This window comes from Manis pentadactyla, chromosome 15, assembly GCF_030020395.1.
Source record: "Manis pentadactyla isolate mManPen7 chromosome 15, mManPen7.hap1, whole genome shotgun sequence".
In the NCBI taxonomy this organism is placed as follows: domain Eukaryota; kingdom Metazoa; phylum Chordata; class Mammalia; order Pholidota; family Manidae; genus Manis; species Manis pentadactyla.
This window is the reverse complement of record NC_080033.1, coordinates 42,130,077-42,147,253: the sequence shown is the minus strand read 5'-3', so window position 1 is coordinate 42,147,253 and position 17,177 is coordinate 42,130,077. Positions and strand designations below refer to the sequence as shown.

The 17,177-nt window shown below is 33.8% G+C and overlaps 1 protein-coding gene across 7 annotated transcripts in view; it reads right to left on the bottom strand.

Annotated features, from left to right (window-relative positions):
• Positions 1 to 17,177, bottom strand: part of LOC118926497 (chromodomain-helicase-DNA-binding protein 9) — a 293,397-nt gene that overhangs the window by 180,089 nt on the left and 96,131 nt on the right. The window lies entirely within an intron of this gene.

Here is a 17,177-nt window from a genome sequence, read left to right as displayed (position 1 = left end):
TATACAGAATTTTATTGTTGTTATCAACCATTTGATCAATAAATATGAGACATGCCCTCTCATAAATAAATAGCTAGATAGCTAGATAAATAAATAAAAAATAATGCAGCAGCCCAGTTTGAAAAAGACATATGCCACCCTACATTTATCACACTACTATTTCAAATAGCCAAGAAATGGAAGCAACCTAGGTGTCCATCAGTAGATGAATGGAAAAGAAGAGGTGGTGCATATACACAATGGAATATTCTTCAGCCATAAGAAAGCAAATCCTACCATTTGTGACTACATGGATGGAGCTAAAGGGTATTATCCTCAGTGAAATAAGCCACGTGGAGAAAGACAAGTACCAAATGATTTCACTCATCTGTGGAGTATAAGAAAATAAAAAACTAAAGGAACAAAACAGCAGCAGATTCACAGAACCCAAGAATGGACTAACAGTTACCAAAGGGAAAGGGACTGGGAAGGCTGGGTGGGAAGGAATGGGGGCACGGGGAAGGCAGTGTAGCACGGAGAAGACAAGTAGTGATTCTCTACCATCTTACTATGCTGATGGGACAGCGACTGTAATGTGGTATGTGGTGGGGACTTGAGAATGGGGAGAATCTAGTAACCATGATGTTGTTCATGTAAGTGTATATTAATTATACCTAAATACATAATCAAATAAATGAATAAATAAATAATCAAAATGGTAAAGATCAAGGATAAGGACAGACTTTAAAAAGCAGCTAGAGAGAGAAAAATGATCACATACAAAGGGAAGCCCATCAGGCTATCTTCAGATTTCTCAACAGAAATCTGACAGGCCAAAGGGAGTGGCATGATATATTTAATGCAATGAAACAGAAATGCCTCAAACCAAGAGTATGCTACCCGGCAAGGTAATCATTTAAATTTGTACAAGGGATTAAACAATTTTCAGATAAGCAAAAGCTTAGAGAATTTTCCTCCCACAAACCACCTGCCCAGTGCATTTTGGAGGGATTGCTATTGATGGAAGTATTCATAGGGCTAAATAGCTGTCACCAGAGGAAATAAAACCACAGTAAAGAAAGTAGAACAATTAATTACTAAGCAGATGCAAAATCAAATCAACTACCCCTAGAGAGTCAATCAAGGGATAGACAAAGAGTAGAGAATATGATACATAATATATAAAGAATGGAGGACGAAGAAAAAGGACGGGGGAGGGGAATGAACCTTTAGGTTGTGTTTGTAATAACATACTAAGGGGGTTAAATCAGACTATTACATAGTAAGGGAATTACCCTTGAACCTTAGGTAACCACGAATCTAAAGCCGGCAATGACAATAAGTACATTCCTTTCAATAATCAGCCTAAATGGAAATGTTCTGAATGCACCAATCAAAAGACATAGAGGCCCTGAATGGATAAAAAAACAAGACCTGTCTATATGCTGCCTATAAGAGACTCACTTCAAACCCAAATATATATACACAGACTGAAAGTAAAGGGATCATGCAACTAATAGGGAGAAAAAAGCAGGAGTAGCAGTATTTGTATCAGACAAAATAGACTTCAAAACACAGAAAGTAACAAGAGACAAAGAAGGACATTACATAATGATAAAGGGGTTAGTCCAACAGGAGGATATAACTATTATAAATATCTATGCAGACAACAGAGGACCACTTACATAGGTGAAACAAATACTAACAGAATTAAAGGGAGAAAGAGAATGCAGTGCATCCATTTTATGAGACTTCAACACACCACTCACTCCAAAGGACAGGTAAACCAGACAGAAAATAAGGAGACAGAGGCACTGTAGAACATATTAGAACAGAAGGACCTAACGAACATCTACAGAAAACTCCATCCAAAAGGAACAGGATACACATTCTTCTCATGTGCCCATGGAACATTTTCAAGAATAGATCATATACTAGGCTACAAAAAGAGCCTCAGTAAATTCAAAAAGACTGAAATTATACCAACCAGTTTCTCAGATCACAAAGGTATGAAACTAGAAATAAATTACACACAAAAAATGAAAAAGCCCAGAAACACATGGAGGCTTAATAACATGCTCCTAAATAATCAATGGATCAGTGACCAAATAAAAACAGAGACCAAGCAATATATGGAGACAAATGACAACAACAATTCAACACCACGAAATCTGTGGGACATAGCAAGCCTGTGGAAAGAGGGAAGTATACAGCAGTACAGGTCTACGTACGGAAAGAACAATCCCAAATGAACAGTCTAAACTCACAATTAACAAAAATAGAAAAAGAACAAATGAGGCCCAAAGTCAGTAGAAGAGGGGACATAATAAAAATTAGAGCAGAAATAAATAAATTGAGAAGAATAAAACAACAGAAAGAATCAATGAAAGCAGGAGCTGGTTCTTTGAGAAAAAAAATACAAAATAGATAAACCCATAGCGAGACTTATCAAGAAAAAAGAGAGTCTACAAACAAACAGAATCAGAAATGAGAAAGGAAAAATCACTATGGACACCACAGAAATAAAAAGAATGATGACAGAATACCATGAAAAAGTATATGCTAATAAACTGGATAACGTATAAGAAATGGACAACTTTCTAGAAAAATACAACCTTCCAAAGCTCACCCAGGCAGAAACAGAAAATCTGAATAGACCAATTACCAGCCAGGAAATTGAACTGGTAATCAAAAAACTACCTAAGAACAAAACGCTTGGACCACTGCTGAATTTTATCAAATATTTACTAAGACCTAATACCCATACTCCTTAAAGTTCTCCAAAAAGTAGAAGAGGAAGGAATACTCCCAAACTCATTCTACGAGGCCAATATCACTCTAATACCAAAACCAGGCAAAGACACCACAAAAATATAAAATTACACAGCAATATCCCTGATGAGCAAAGATGCAAAAATACCGAAGAAAATATTAGCAAACTGACTTCAAAAATACATACAAAAATCATCCATCATGATCAAGTGGGATTCATCCCAGGGATGCAAGGATGGTACAACATTAAAAAATTCATCAACATCATCCACCACATCGACAAAAAGGACAAAAACCACATGATCATTTCCATAGATACAGAAAAAGAATTCGACAAAATTCAACATCCACTCATGATAAAAACCTTCAAAACAAAATGGGTACACAGGGCAAGTACCTCAACATCATAAAGGCCATATATGACAAACCCACAGCCAACATTACACTTAACAGCGAAAAGCTGAAAGCTTTTCCTTTAAGATCAGGAACAAGACAAGGATGCCTCCTCTCCCCACTTGTATTTATTAACTTAAATTTTTATTTTTTATTAAGGTATTATTGACATACATGAAGTTTCATATGAAAAAACAATGTGGTTACTACATTTACCCATATTATCAAGTCGCTACCCATATCCTATTGCAGGCACTGTCCATCACTGTAGTAAGATGCCACAGATTCACTATTTGCCTTCTCTGTGCTACACTGCTCTTCCCCGTGACCCTTCACACCATGTGTACGAAACATAATACCCATCAATTCCCATCTCCTTCCCTCCTGACCCACCCTCCCACACCTATTCCTTTTGGTAACCGTTAGTCCCTTCTTGGAGTCTGTGAATCTGCTGCTCTTTTGTTCCTTCAGTTTTGCATCATTATTATACTCCGCAAATGAGGGAAATCATTTGGCACTTGTCTTTTTCTGCCTGCTTTATTTCACTGAGCGTAATATCCTACACCTCGATCCATGCTGTTGCAAATGGTAGGATTTATGCAAGAGATTCATGCAACAGAATGACACTGGATTATTGTTTAACCCCATACACAAAAGTAAATTCAAAATGGATCAAAGACCTGAATGTAAGTCATGAAACCATGAAACTCTTACAAGACAACATATGTAAAAATCTTCTGAAAATAAACATGAACAACTTCTTCCTGAATGCCATCTCCAGGAGTAAGGGATAAAAAAGCAAAAATGAACACATGGGAATACATAAAACGAAAAAGCTTCTGTACAGCAAAGGACACCATCAGTAGAACAAAAAGGCATCCTACAGTATGGGAGAATATATTCATAAATGACATACCCAACAAAGGGTTAACATCCAAAATATATAAAGAACTCACATGCCTCAACACCCCTAAAGCAAATAACCCGATTAAAAAATGGGCAGAGGATATGAAGAGGCAATTCTCCAAAGAAGAAATTCAGATGGCCAACAGACAGATGAAAAGATGCTCCACATCACTAATCATCAGGGAAATGCAAATTAAAACCACAATGAGTTATCACATCATACCAGTAAGGACAGCCAGCATCGAAAATACTATGAACAACAAATACTGGTGAGGTTGCAGACAAAGGGGAACCCCTCCTACACTGCTGGTGGGAATGTAAACTAGTTCAACCATTGTGGAAAGCAATATGGACGTACCTCAAAAAACTAAAAATAGAAATACCCCTTGACCCGGGAATCCCACTCCTTGGAATTTACCCAAACAATACAAGTTCTTAGATTCAAAAAGACATATGCACCCCTGTGTTTATCACAGCACTATTTACAATAGCCAAGAAATGGAAGCAACCTAAGTGTCCACCAGTAGATGAAAGGATAAAGAAGAGGTGGTACATATACACAATGGAATATTATTCAGCCATAAGAAGAAACAAATCCTACCATTTGCCACAGCATGGATGGAGCTAGAGGGTATTTATGCTCAGTGAAATGAGCCAGGTAGAAAAAGAGAAGTATCATATGATTTCACTCATCTGTGGAGTATAGAAGAACAAAGAAAAAAACTGAAGGAACAAAACAGCAGCAGACTCACAGAACCCAAGAATGGACTAACAGTTACCAAAGGGAAAAGGACTGGGGACGATGGGTGGGAAGGGAGGGATAAGGGGGCATTACTATTAGCTGACATGATGTGTGGGGGCATGGGGAGGGCTGTACAACACAGAGAAGACAAGTAGTGATTCTAAAGCATCTTACTATGCTGCTGGAGAGTGACTATAATGGGGTATGTCAGGGGGGCTTGATGATGGGTGGAGTCTAGTAACCATAATGTTGCTCATGTAATTGTAGATTAAGGATACCAAAAAAAAAAAAAAAAACACAACTGGACAGTTACATGGAAGAGAATGAAACTGGATTATTGTCTAACCCCATACACACAAAGAAACTTGAAATGGATAAAAGACCTGAATGTAAGTCATGAAACCATAAAGCTCTTAGAAAACATAGGCAAAAATCTACTGAATATAAACATGAGCAACTTTTTCCTGAATGCATCCCTTGGGCAAGGGAAACAAAATAAAAAATGAACAAGTGGAACTACATCATGCTAAAAAGCTTCTGTACAGCAAAGGACACCATCAACAGAACAAAAAGGCATCCTAAAGTATGGCAGAATATATTTGTAAATGACATATCCGACAAAGGGTTAACATCCAAAATATATAAAGAAGTCAGGCACCTCAACACCCAAAAAGCAAATAAACCAATTAAAAAATGGGTGGAGGATATTAACAGACACTTCTCCAAAGATGAAATTCAGATGGCCAACAGGCACAGGAAAAGATGCTCCATGTCGCTAATCATTAGAGAAATGCAAATTAAAACTGCATGAGATATCACCTCACACCAGTTAGGATGGCCACCATCCAAAAGACAAACAACAACAAATGCTGGCGAGGATGCAGAGAAAGGGGAACCCTCCTACCCTGCTGGTGGGAATGTAAACTAGTTCAACTATTGTGGAAAGCAGTATGGAGGTTTCCCAAAAAACTAAAAATAGAAATACCATTTGACCCAGGAATTCCACTCCTAGGAATGCAGCAGCCCAGTTTCAAAAAGACATATGCACCCCTATGTTTATTGCAACACTGTTTACAATAGCCAAGAAATGGAAGCAACCTAAATGTCCATCAGTAGATGAATGGATAAAGAAGATGTGGTACATATACACAATGGAGTATTATTCAGCCACAAGAAGAAAACAAATCCTACCATTTGCAACAACATGGATGGAAGTAGAGGGTATTACGCTCAGTGAAATAAGCCAGTTGGAGAAAGACAAGTACCAAATGATTTCGCTCATCTGTCGAGAATTAGAACAAAGCAAAAACTGAAGGAACAAAATAGCAGTAGACTCACAGAACCCAAGGTTGGACTAACAGTTGCCAATGGGAAAGGGACTGGGGTGGTGGTGGTGGGAAGGGAGGTAGAAGGGGAATAAGTGGCATTACGATTAGCACACATAATGTATGGGAGATCACGGGGAACGCACTACAGCACAGAGAAGTAGTGACTCTATAGCATCTTACTACACTGATGGACAGTGCCTGTAATAGGGTATGTGGTGGGGACTTGAGAATTGGGGGAATCTAATAAGCACAATGTTGTTCATGTAACTGTATATTAATAATACCAAAATTAAAAAAAAGAAAGCTAAAAAAAAAGAAGCTATACAGTCACCCATAAACTCAAAATAGTCTGTAAACTGACAATATTTGAATTCATAGATACAGAGCCCAATGTATAGGTAATGATAATGATTTCCTTAGAGACAAAATCATTCTCCTGATCAGAGACGAGATACCCACATATCATACTAGTCTATCAGCTCTCACCAACTTCACAGATTTGTTCCACTGCTCATCAAGAAAACACCTTTCTTTAGATCACGCAAGAAGGATCCCTTCCTTGGGCTTCACAATTTAGAGGGTCTGGTCTCTCTGCCATGTCAGTTCTCAGAGCCCAAAGAATGTATTACCCTTCCTCTCTTCTAGAACATGCACCATGTACTCAGAGACTCTAAAACGGTTTTACACACACTTGCAGAGCCAGCCTGGGTCTATTTCCTGGGTTTGTTCTCTCAAGGAACTCCTTGTATCACAAGGAATAGATTTATTGCCTGTATGTACATGCTTAGGCCAAAAAAGATGGAGAGAGGGAGGTGGAGGTTGGATATATAGGGTAAGAAGTCCACATGTGCTCATAAGGCCCCACAAGGTGCAGGATGGAACAAGGGGTGGAAAAAGAATTTCCATGGGCCACTTCTGCCATACTCTGGATGTGGAACTAGAAGGAGTATAAGAATTCTAAATTCAAACCAGTGCTTCCATTTGTCAAGGACAGAACATATTTAACAGTTTACTGGTCTTATTCACAACTTTTACATATTCTGACATATAACAAGAGATCTTCAATTTGTACTCATTCCATGTAACCCACAAATATTTGGGGCAGGCCTGCATAAAAACCAGTTAAGAAACAGTTCAATAAGAAAAAGAAGGATAAAAAGGAAATGGGATCAGGAAATGTCTTTCAGACCATGCAACAAACAGCTATGTGGACTCAATATCTGGGCCTCAGTTTGTACAACTATAAAATCTTTAATGATTGACTAATTTTTAAAGTTCCTTGTAGTTCTAAAAATAAAAAAATCCTTAAAATGAATAATCAGTATTAAACAAGCTGACTATATAATTTATATAACACTTCCAAATTTGTTGTCACACTTACTAATAAAAAATGTCAAAAATACATCTCCATGTATCACAGATGAGGAAACTGCAAAGAAGGTAACTTGTCTAAGACTTGGTAGAGAGGGAGCAGGGTCAGGACATCAGTCCACCTCTTGTAACTCCAAATTCAGTGTTTTGCCCACTTTATCAATGAAACTCACATCTGAAAACCTCCTCCAAGAGATTTACTGTTCAATCAACACTGGAACTGAGAAACAAATGACTGATGACAAGAACAAAGATAAACACTTTATAATTCCTCTCCTTCATAGACAGCTCATTTGTCTGACAATAAGAATTCATTAATTTAACTTTCTAGTCATTATGGCTCAATTCAGTAAGAGATAGCCACATGAATAACATTAAGAAAGTGCTGAAAGCACATAATATAAAGGAACAGTCCACAGCATTTTGGCAAAATAAAATACAATAACACTTTGGAAATCAGATTATCTGATTTAAAAAATAGTACTGACCCCCACAGTACTACACTATCTAAGATGTCTATGGATTTAACTTAAAATTATATAAGATTATTTTATAATTATGTAAATATTAATAAAACAAGTAAAAACATTGGATTATGAACTACAAAATCATGACTGCTTTATCTTTTTTCCATACCTACTTTTCTCAAATGTATGTTCAAATTTTCTCAAATCTTGGTTTCTATAATTTATAATCTGTAGTGTCTCAAGTCTGGTTTCTTTACTTATAAATTAGTATGCTGCCATTAACATTGTAAGATTATTGAAGATAAAATGTGATGACATATAAAAAGTAACCAGAAAGATGCATGGTATAGGACAGAGGCTTATTAACTAATTGCTGAATGAACAAAAATATTTTTTTCAATAACTGTTGAATTCATTTAAATCACTTAATATGCATTATCGAGAAATCTGAAACTGTAAGGTGCAAATGGCCCAACTCTCAATTCATTGCACTCTAGATTCCTAGTGATTCCTAGCATGAGAAGCAGAGAGAAGAGACTGAACAGAAAAATTAGGATAAGATACTCAAACAGGTTTTTAGTAAACAGGTCAGAGTCATAAAACAGGCCTTTGTTAATTCATTCTTTGTTTAAAGGAGTATCTTTTAACTGGCCTCATGGTTTGTGTTATGTAGAATAATAATGGTCCCCAAAGAAATCAATTTCCTAATCTGTAAAATTTTTGAATATGTTAAGTTAAATGGCAAAGGGGAATTCAGATCGCAAATGAATTCTAAGTATAACCTAAGGCCTTAGTTATAGTTTAATTAGCAGTGTGAGGACACACACTTTTATTTCCATTTGGTAAATATGTAGGAATTGCTGACTCTTTCATAGGTATATGCTTAACTTTTTAAGAAATAACAAGAAAATTTTCCAAATATATACACTTTTTACATTTCCCATAACAAGTGTGTGAGAGTTCCACTTGCTTCCATATCGTTTACAACACATGGATGGTCAATCTTTTTAATTTTAGCCATTCTAATGGGTGGGTAGTGGTATCTTACTGTGATTTTAATTTGCATTTTCTTAATGATTCATAATGTTGAGTATCTTTTCATGAGCTTACTGCCATCCACATATCTTTTCCAGTGAAGTTTCTGTTAAAATCTTTGCCTATTTAAAAATCTGAGTTGTCTTGTCATTGAGTTGCAATATTCTAGTTTGCCATTTCTTTTCTTAATAGTGTATTTTGAAGAGTAAACGTTCTTAACTTTGAAAAAATCCAGTTAAAAATTATCAATATCAGCAAAGTACAGAAAGGCACAGAAAACCTGTATTAGAGGAGATTAAAGAAAAATAACAACTAAATGCAATGCCTGACCCTTGATTGGATCCTGGATTTTAAAACAAACAACTTTAAAGAATACTATTGGGATAATTTGAGAAATTTGAATTTGGATCGTACAGTAGGTAGTATTGACTGGTAGTATGTGTTAAATTTCTTGACTGTGATAAAAATACAGCATTCTTGTAGGAGAATGTACCTTTCCTAAGGAAAGCCATGTTGACATATTTAGAGGTAAAGTACCATGATATCCCATTACTGATGATGCTAAATTTTATTACTTAGTAAAAGAACCTTTTGTTAAAAATCAAAGAGCGAGAAAGCAAATGCAGCAAAAAATTAAGTTAGCGAGTCTGTGTGAATGGTATATAAATATTCACTGTATTAATTTTTAAATTTTTCTGTAAGTTTATAAACTATTTCCAAATAAAAGTTTGGGAAAAGATGATACTTTCAATATAAGTTTTTAATACTGGCATTTCTAATACTGCTTAAGCTTATTTGGATTATCTTTTTTCTTGCAAAATAACAAAAATAAAGATTTGCAGACCTAGCCTTAGAGGTCTCTATACATAGCAGAGTACCTGATACAGCTCAATGAACATTGTTTCTGTTGCTGTCGATGAAAGGCAGTTTGGTGTGGTACGAAACAGTGAATTTAGAACCAAGTTTCTGCTAAACAATTAGTAGCTATTTGATTTTAGACTTTCCCTCTTAAATCCTCAAATACCTGATCTGTAAATTCTCAGAAAGAATACCAACTAATATATACCCTAGGTGATTATTAAAAGACTCAGATAATGTAAGTAAAACCATTTTTTAAATATACTATGCAAGTGTCACTACTATTTCTATCTCTAACTACACTCAATGTTTACCATATTAATTTTAAAAAAATTAGTCCTAAGTATCTCACTTTCATTTGAGGTATTTAGGGAAAAAAAAGAAAATTTATCTAGCAATACAATCTTGTAGTATAACATATCTCCCAGTAACTAGTGTTTTTTGAGAGAAGAAAATAGTGCTCCAAGTTGAGTCACATGACACAGTTTTATAATAATTTTGCAATCGTTTATAATATAATAAATTTAAGTAGATTAAAAGCTTAAAAGAAAAGGACCTTTCTTGACTCTGCCTTTACAAAAGCAACTGGACCCAAACAGTTATTACAAGCAATTAACAAATTATAGTATGTATATGAAGAATCAAATACTTACAGATTGCCAAAACATCATGAAGCAGAACTAATTAAGGAACTTAGGGGAGCACTTTCTTTAAATAGGATGGGTCCAGAAAATTAATTTTTGTTTGTAAATCACTCACTCCAAATCACTTAGCTGGAAGGCTAAGGGAAAGTGCTGGAAACTACTGTCAACTGAGATTGAATCAAAAATTAAAACAAATCTGAAATTACAATATAGATCAATAGGGGAAAGTATAACTTCATTTTCAGTTTGAGTTCTTCAAAGGCAAAGGACAGTATCTTATTCATTTTTGCAACCTCACTGCCCAGTATAATCTCTTATGCCTGGTAAACATCTAGTAAACACTTAACAAATAAAAGAAGTAAAAATGTAACATTTCCAAAACAGATGTTATATAAATTTAGTCATTCACAGATATACAATTTGTATATATAATAAATACAATTAGGGTGTATTTTTTAACACTAAAGATAGAGTTAAAAACTTAATACACATTAAAACTACATATACCAAAACAAAATGAATATGAATTTTTCATTTTCATTTCATGAATATATACTTTCATTTCCTAATGAATATATATTTTTCAATTTTGAGATAACCAAACTTGGTTATAACTGGATTTTACAACATACCACATTAAATGAAAGTGTCTGACCATAGTGTGGTATCACTTTTATTTCTGATCACCCTAAAATCACTATGTTGTACACTTGAAACCAACATAATTTGTATGTCAACTATACGTAAATAAAAAAATACAAAAGGCCAGGAAAACAAACAACAAACACTATAGTTTACACTACAAAAGGAATCTGCTAATTAGTTTTGTGACAGCAAGGAAGCAAGACCACTTCAGTACTTTTTATGAGGATAGAGTAAAATCTTATGCAGCTTTAAAATTCTTTTTTCATAAACTGGTCAATATAAACTTCTACTGTTTTAAAGTACAGAAATATAAATTCATTAGGAAAAAAACCTTACTTAAAGATGTCCTCCTCTCATAATTTATAAGGTATTGCTTATATAACAAATGTGTAAGGTATTGTTTGCATAGTTGACCACAGCAAATTACCAGATTTAACTGAAAACCACAGTCCAAGCTTTCTAATAATACACCTTCTCTTCCCATAAATATTTCCATATTATGCTATCATTTCCATACCATGTTGTATTAAAATATTTCCTTAATTTAAAATCATTTCAGTCCAATACCCAAGCAAAGAAACCTACCTGATCACCTGTATTTAAGTATTTCAAAACAACTCTGTATTAATTTTATCATAATAGGAATCAAGTTGGAGAGCTTAGTAACCCCTAACACTTTATTTTCAATTACAGACATTAATAATGATAAGTAAATGACTGAGTAATTCTAAGGTATTTGGGAGTGCATCTCATCAATAAAATTAAATGCAACAAAGTTCTGTTAGACCTACTTTGAAGTTTGGCTTGAATCTCAGGCTCTTCACATACTGCACTAATCCACAAATTTCTCACCAACAGCTAGCTGCCTCTTCCCCACCCCAAGAATTCACTTCCTGTTCGCCTCTCACCCTTAAGTATGCATGTTAGAGGACAACAGCCTTAGAGCTCCTCTGAACTACTGGAGTTTCGGTTACTTTGATTCCTGGCGGGAAGCACAGAGCTCTACTCTTCTATAACATAGTACACAGTTTAATACTTAAGACCGTATTTTTGAGCTAACTAACATTCTACAAACTTCCCAGTTCAAATAAAGCATTTTAATCTAGAAGATTTGACAAATGTCAAAACTAAAAAATAGTCCATTTTAATTGAAAAACACAAAAGGGACATTTCTCTACAGAATTGCTATTTTGTGTTTTGGCTTAGACAACTAAGAATTGTGAGATTTCTCAAAAGCAATGGCATGCCAAATGCATAATGATTTAAATTATTGAGAAATAGAGGGATAGCACATTATAAGAGTTTTAATTATTCAAAGGGGGCAATCTCATATTAGGTAGTTTTTTCTCTTCTTTTTCTCTAGAGCATAAGTGGAGTGACAAGTCTTTTAACTGTTCAGGTATCTGGGTTTTTTTGTCTTAGGAAAATTTACCACTGTAAAACAAAAACTAGCTATGAGTTTGGGATCCTCCTGGTTCAGTGGGTATGAGCAAAGTAGAGCAAATCCCTTGCTGTAGTTTTACATATGTTTTCCTCTTTTTAGTAATAATTTTACTTAAACACAAAGTTAGCTGTGTTTATGCTTAAGGCAATTTTCAAATACTTAATGTATTCTAATAGATTCTTACTTAGTGAGCGTAATTCGTGGAAGTGCAGCAATAGCATTACTAATTTGAACATACAAGACCTCCCTACAAAATCTAAGATTTTATCCTTTCCTAACTGAACATTCTACTACCATCACCATCACCCTCTGGGAAAAAAAGAGACATCTAATTAAAGGTTTTGATGCTTAATAGAATACATTTCAACTATCTGGAAAATTTATTCATCTATAATAAATTCCCTAATATTATTGAATAGCACAGACCTTGCCATATTTCTTTACTTTTTTTCATTATTTGTAACTGCCTCCCAGGGACTTAAATAGGCAATATGAATGATATGTCCTACAATGAAACCCCAAATTACAACCACAGAATCTTTAGAGTTGAAAAGAACCTACCAATTTAATCCTTTCCACCCACTATAGGAATTCCATCTGTGACACTTCTGAACCATTCCATTTACTTAAAGTCAAAGAGCTTCATTCCAAACATCTTTCTATCTATACGATAAATGCTTTTCTGTGACTTCCACTTAGTAGAACTAACTCTGACCTCTAAAGTCCTTCAGATGTTTAAAGATAATGATTAGGTTTACCTTTAGGGCATTTGCTATCATCTTAAACACACAATCTTAGAAAAGAATGTCCAAAACATTTTTGGAAGCAATAGCTATTTCAGTTTACTTTTTTTGTTTAGGGGTTGTTTTGTCCTCTGGTAATGGACAAACTATTTGCCAAAAAAGCCAGAAAATATGAGATACACGGTCTTGTCCACTTAAAGGTTCTAAAGCAAGTTTTTGCCTCAACAGTAAATTTTTGAAGGTGGGGGATGGAAGGGCCCTCAGTGTAAGGAGAAATCATTTAGTACAGTATTTTATTGTTATATATTACAATGCACTAACACACTCTGAAGTAAAGTGAAAGTGGTCAAGACTACATATAATGGAGTCAAATTCTATTTGAATCCAGAATGGCCACTGGCTTTCTCCACACTGGCTGTGTGACTTTGAGTATATCACTTAACTTCTCTGTACCTCAATTTCCTCCCATGGAAATTGAAAGAAATAACTGTATCCAAATAACAGGATTATTTTAAGTGTGTTAACTAAGTTAAGCATTTAGAACAGTGCTTGGCACAAGGTCAGTGCTATGTGTTATTATAATTTTTGCTGCTAGTATGCACCTACTTTAAATTGAATATTATGGCAATATATGCAATAAAAATAGATATTTTAACTACCTTGATTCAAATTTTTCCAGAGCTCCATTACAACCTTAGTTTTATATGATACTTTAGCAACCTTACAATGGCAAACTATTCCGCCATTCAAATTCATTTTCAGAAAAATGTTTAATGATAATGAAAGATGTCTATAATATGTTAATCAGGTTAAAAAAGCAAGTTGCCAAACAGCATAAACTATATGATCCAAATTTTGTTTCTTAAAAATGTAAAAATATGTAAGTGGAGGACAGGGGACAGACAGACAACAGATGTCACTGGAAACTTATACAACAAAATGTCAACAGAAGTATCTTTTGGTAGTATTATTGCAGGTAAGTTAATTTTCAAGTGTTTGTTTTCTATATGTTCCAATTTTTAAATACTAACCATGTATTAATTGTTTTAATGAGAAAAAATCCAGTATTTTAAAATGTGCTTTACATAGGCTGTTCAAACCTGTCTGTTTTCTTAATTTTTAAAGCTTATAAGTAATGTAAGTTTCTCTACCTTCAGGAAAAAAGTAAAACAAAATTCAAGGTAGTAAGTAAAGTAATAAATTTATCAGAACACAAAAGACAACATGGAATTTTGTATAATTATGTACATCCTAAAATTCTATTTTCTGCTGCCTGCTATTTCAGCTATCCCATATATTTTTCACTGTTAGAGAACTTTTACATTAAATTTAATTTACATTGTGAGACCATGCAATGCTCCATGTTATTTCAATTTGAACAAAGACAAAAATGAAAGGTTTTGTTACAAAATAGGAGAAAGTTTTGTCATGAGAATAAAAAATGTATAGTACTCTCTCACAACTCCTTTGCTCTAATGAGAGATGAAAATAAAATAGTATTTTTTCTATGACGTTTTCTGCAAGTGCTTACATTTAGAAATACTTGCTGTAGCTTCTCACCTTTTTTTCTATTGTTTAAGTGATAAAATTCTAGAGTCAATTATGTATATAAGAAATGTCATCAGCACTGTTTTTAAAGACTGACACAGACTCCAGGTTGCTTACTTTAAGACATTTGAAATTATACCCACAACCATCCCACCCTCAGTTGGGGAATAAGAAAAAGCAAGGCTTAGAAATATTCTTTATACAGCCAACATTCTCACTGAAGCTTTCTAGAGTCCTAAATAGAGTGCCAATGAGGATTTTCACAGGAGATAAAAGGTATCTTGTTTTGACTACAACAAAATGTACCTTATTTTTAATAAACAAAATTACGTCACTTAATCATTTTTTAATCTCTTAGCTTCTATACATATTTACCAATAGTCAAAAAGGAAATTATTGCAATTAAGAGTTATAAAAACCTAAGAAAAAATTTCTTTCTATACAACCTAGGAATACACCATAATAATGTAAGAATTCCTTATTAATATAGCATTTTGGCTATGTAGTTACAAAACAATCTGGAACATGTCAAAATTACATAGGCAAAAAACTTTTAAGCTGTCAAAATTTGTTATAAATTACACATATGAAATCATTTGAGTTTCACCTATTTAGAGTGACATAACTCAGTATATATAAAATCTATAAGCAATCCATAATAGTCATAATCATAATATCAATCCCCTATCTTCTCTACCAATCCATCTCTATTCTTCATCCCCACAAACAGCAATTCCAGAATATTACTCTTAACAGTAAGAAATAATAGGAAACTTGAGAACTTTCAAAGAAGTATTTCAGATTGCCCTTTATCAGCACTTGAACATGTCACAAAAAGAACAGGTTGGCAAAACAAAACAAACTCAGACAAAAAAGTGAGTAGATTTAAATAAAGCCTGATGAGTTTATCAATATAGAATATGATTTATTAAAAGTTGCTTACAATGGACTGGAAAACAATTTCTCTCAGCTAGTACTACCCATTTGGTAATATTAGGAACTACTTATTTATAATTACCTTCCATTCATTTCAAATCTATAAAAGGGAGTCTTTACTGCTTTGTAAAGCCAACAGAACATGCTTAGTAAAAACATGAATTAAAAACAAAACTAAAATGATGACAAAGCCTTAGAAAAATAAAATTCAGAAAAGTAATGTTAACAAACTTCAGACTTCATAACTTCAATTATATACTAGACAAAATGATTAGTCAAACTAGTCAGAAATTCACCTATAAAGTAAATAGATGACCCTCGGTTCAAATCAGATGTTTTTCCTAGGGTCCTTCTAATTAAGATACGTGATCTTCCAGTAGAGGGAGCAAAATCATAACATTCTATGCAGACCACAAGAAGGGGAGGGGAAGGTTTACAAATGCCTTAAAGTATCTTAAAATCAACTTAGACGTTTCAAAAGAAATACTGAAAATAATATTTGAAACAGAACTAAAATCAACCCAAATAAAAGATAAAGATTTTATCTTTTTCAAACATTTCAAGACTTTGAAATGAAAAAATGGTCCCTAAATATTTAACTTCAAGAACTATGGTATATTTCATTGTCTACCAAATCTCACAGGTAACCAAGGTATTGAAGCATTTTATAAATCCTTAATTTAATAAGATTTCAGAAAAATGCAAGATATTACATTAAATACATTTTTTGTTATAAAAGTAGTATTTTACATGAAAAGAACACAGAGCAAAGTACAATTAATTATACTACCCTAAACATATTTTCATACTGCTATGAAAAAAAACTTAATTACAATAATGTTTATTAAGTGCTTACTATACCCTAGGCACAGTTCTAAGCACTTTTACGTTATAACTCTTTTCATCTTTACCAAAGCCCTATTAGGTAGATACCTAATATAGCCTATTAGGTATATAACAAAAATTATATAACTAGCTAAAAGCCAAACATCTAATATGTAACAGGAGCAAAGAGCTAAAACCCAAGTAGTCTGATACCAAAGCCCAAACTGTTAATCATTTTACTGTGATCATAATTTTGAATTATGCTTTTTCCATCAGTAACATATTCCCAGTGTTAATCTTCAGGTCTTTTCAATGCCTATAACAGTCTGTCATGGGTATGATAACAAATTACACTCTTTCCAGTTGTCCCTTATAGATAAAATAATATAAATATTTTTGGATATATTACTTTTGCTATTTGGGGATTACTATAATGAAGTATTTTTATATCCCAAAATACCACGACCAAATTGTTTTCCAATATATTTGTATCAATTAACAAAGCTATGTGAGCTCCAATTTCACCATAAATTTGCCACCA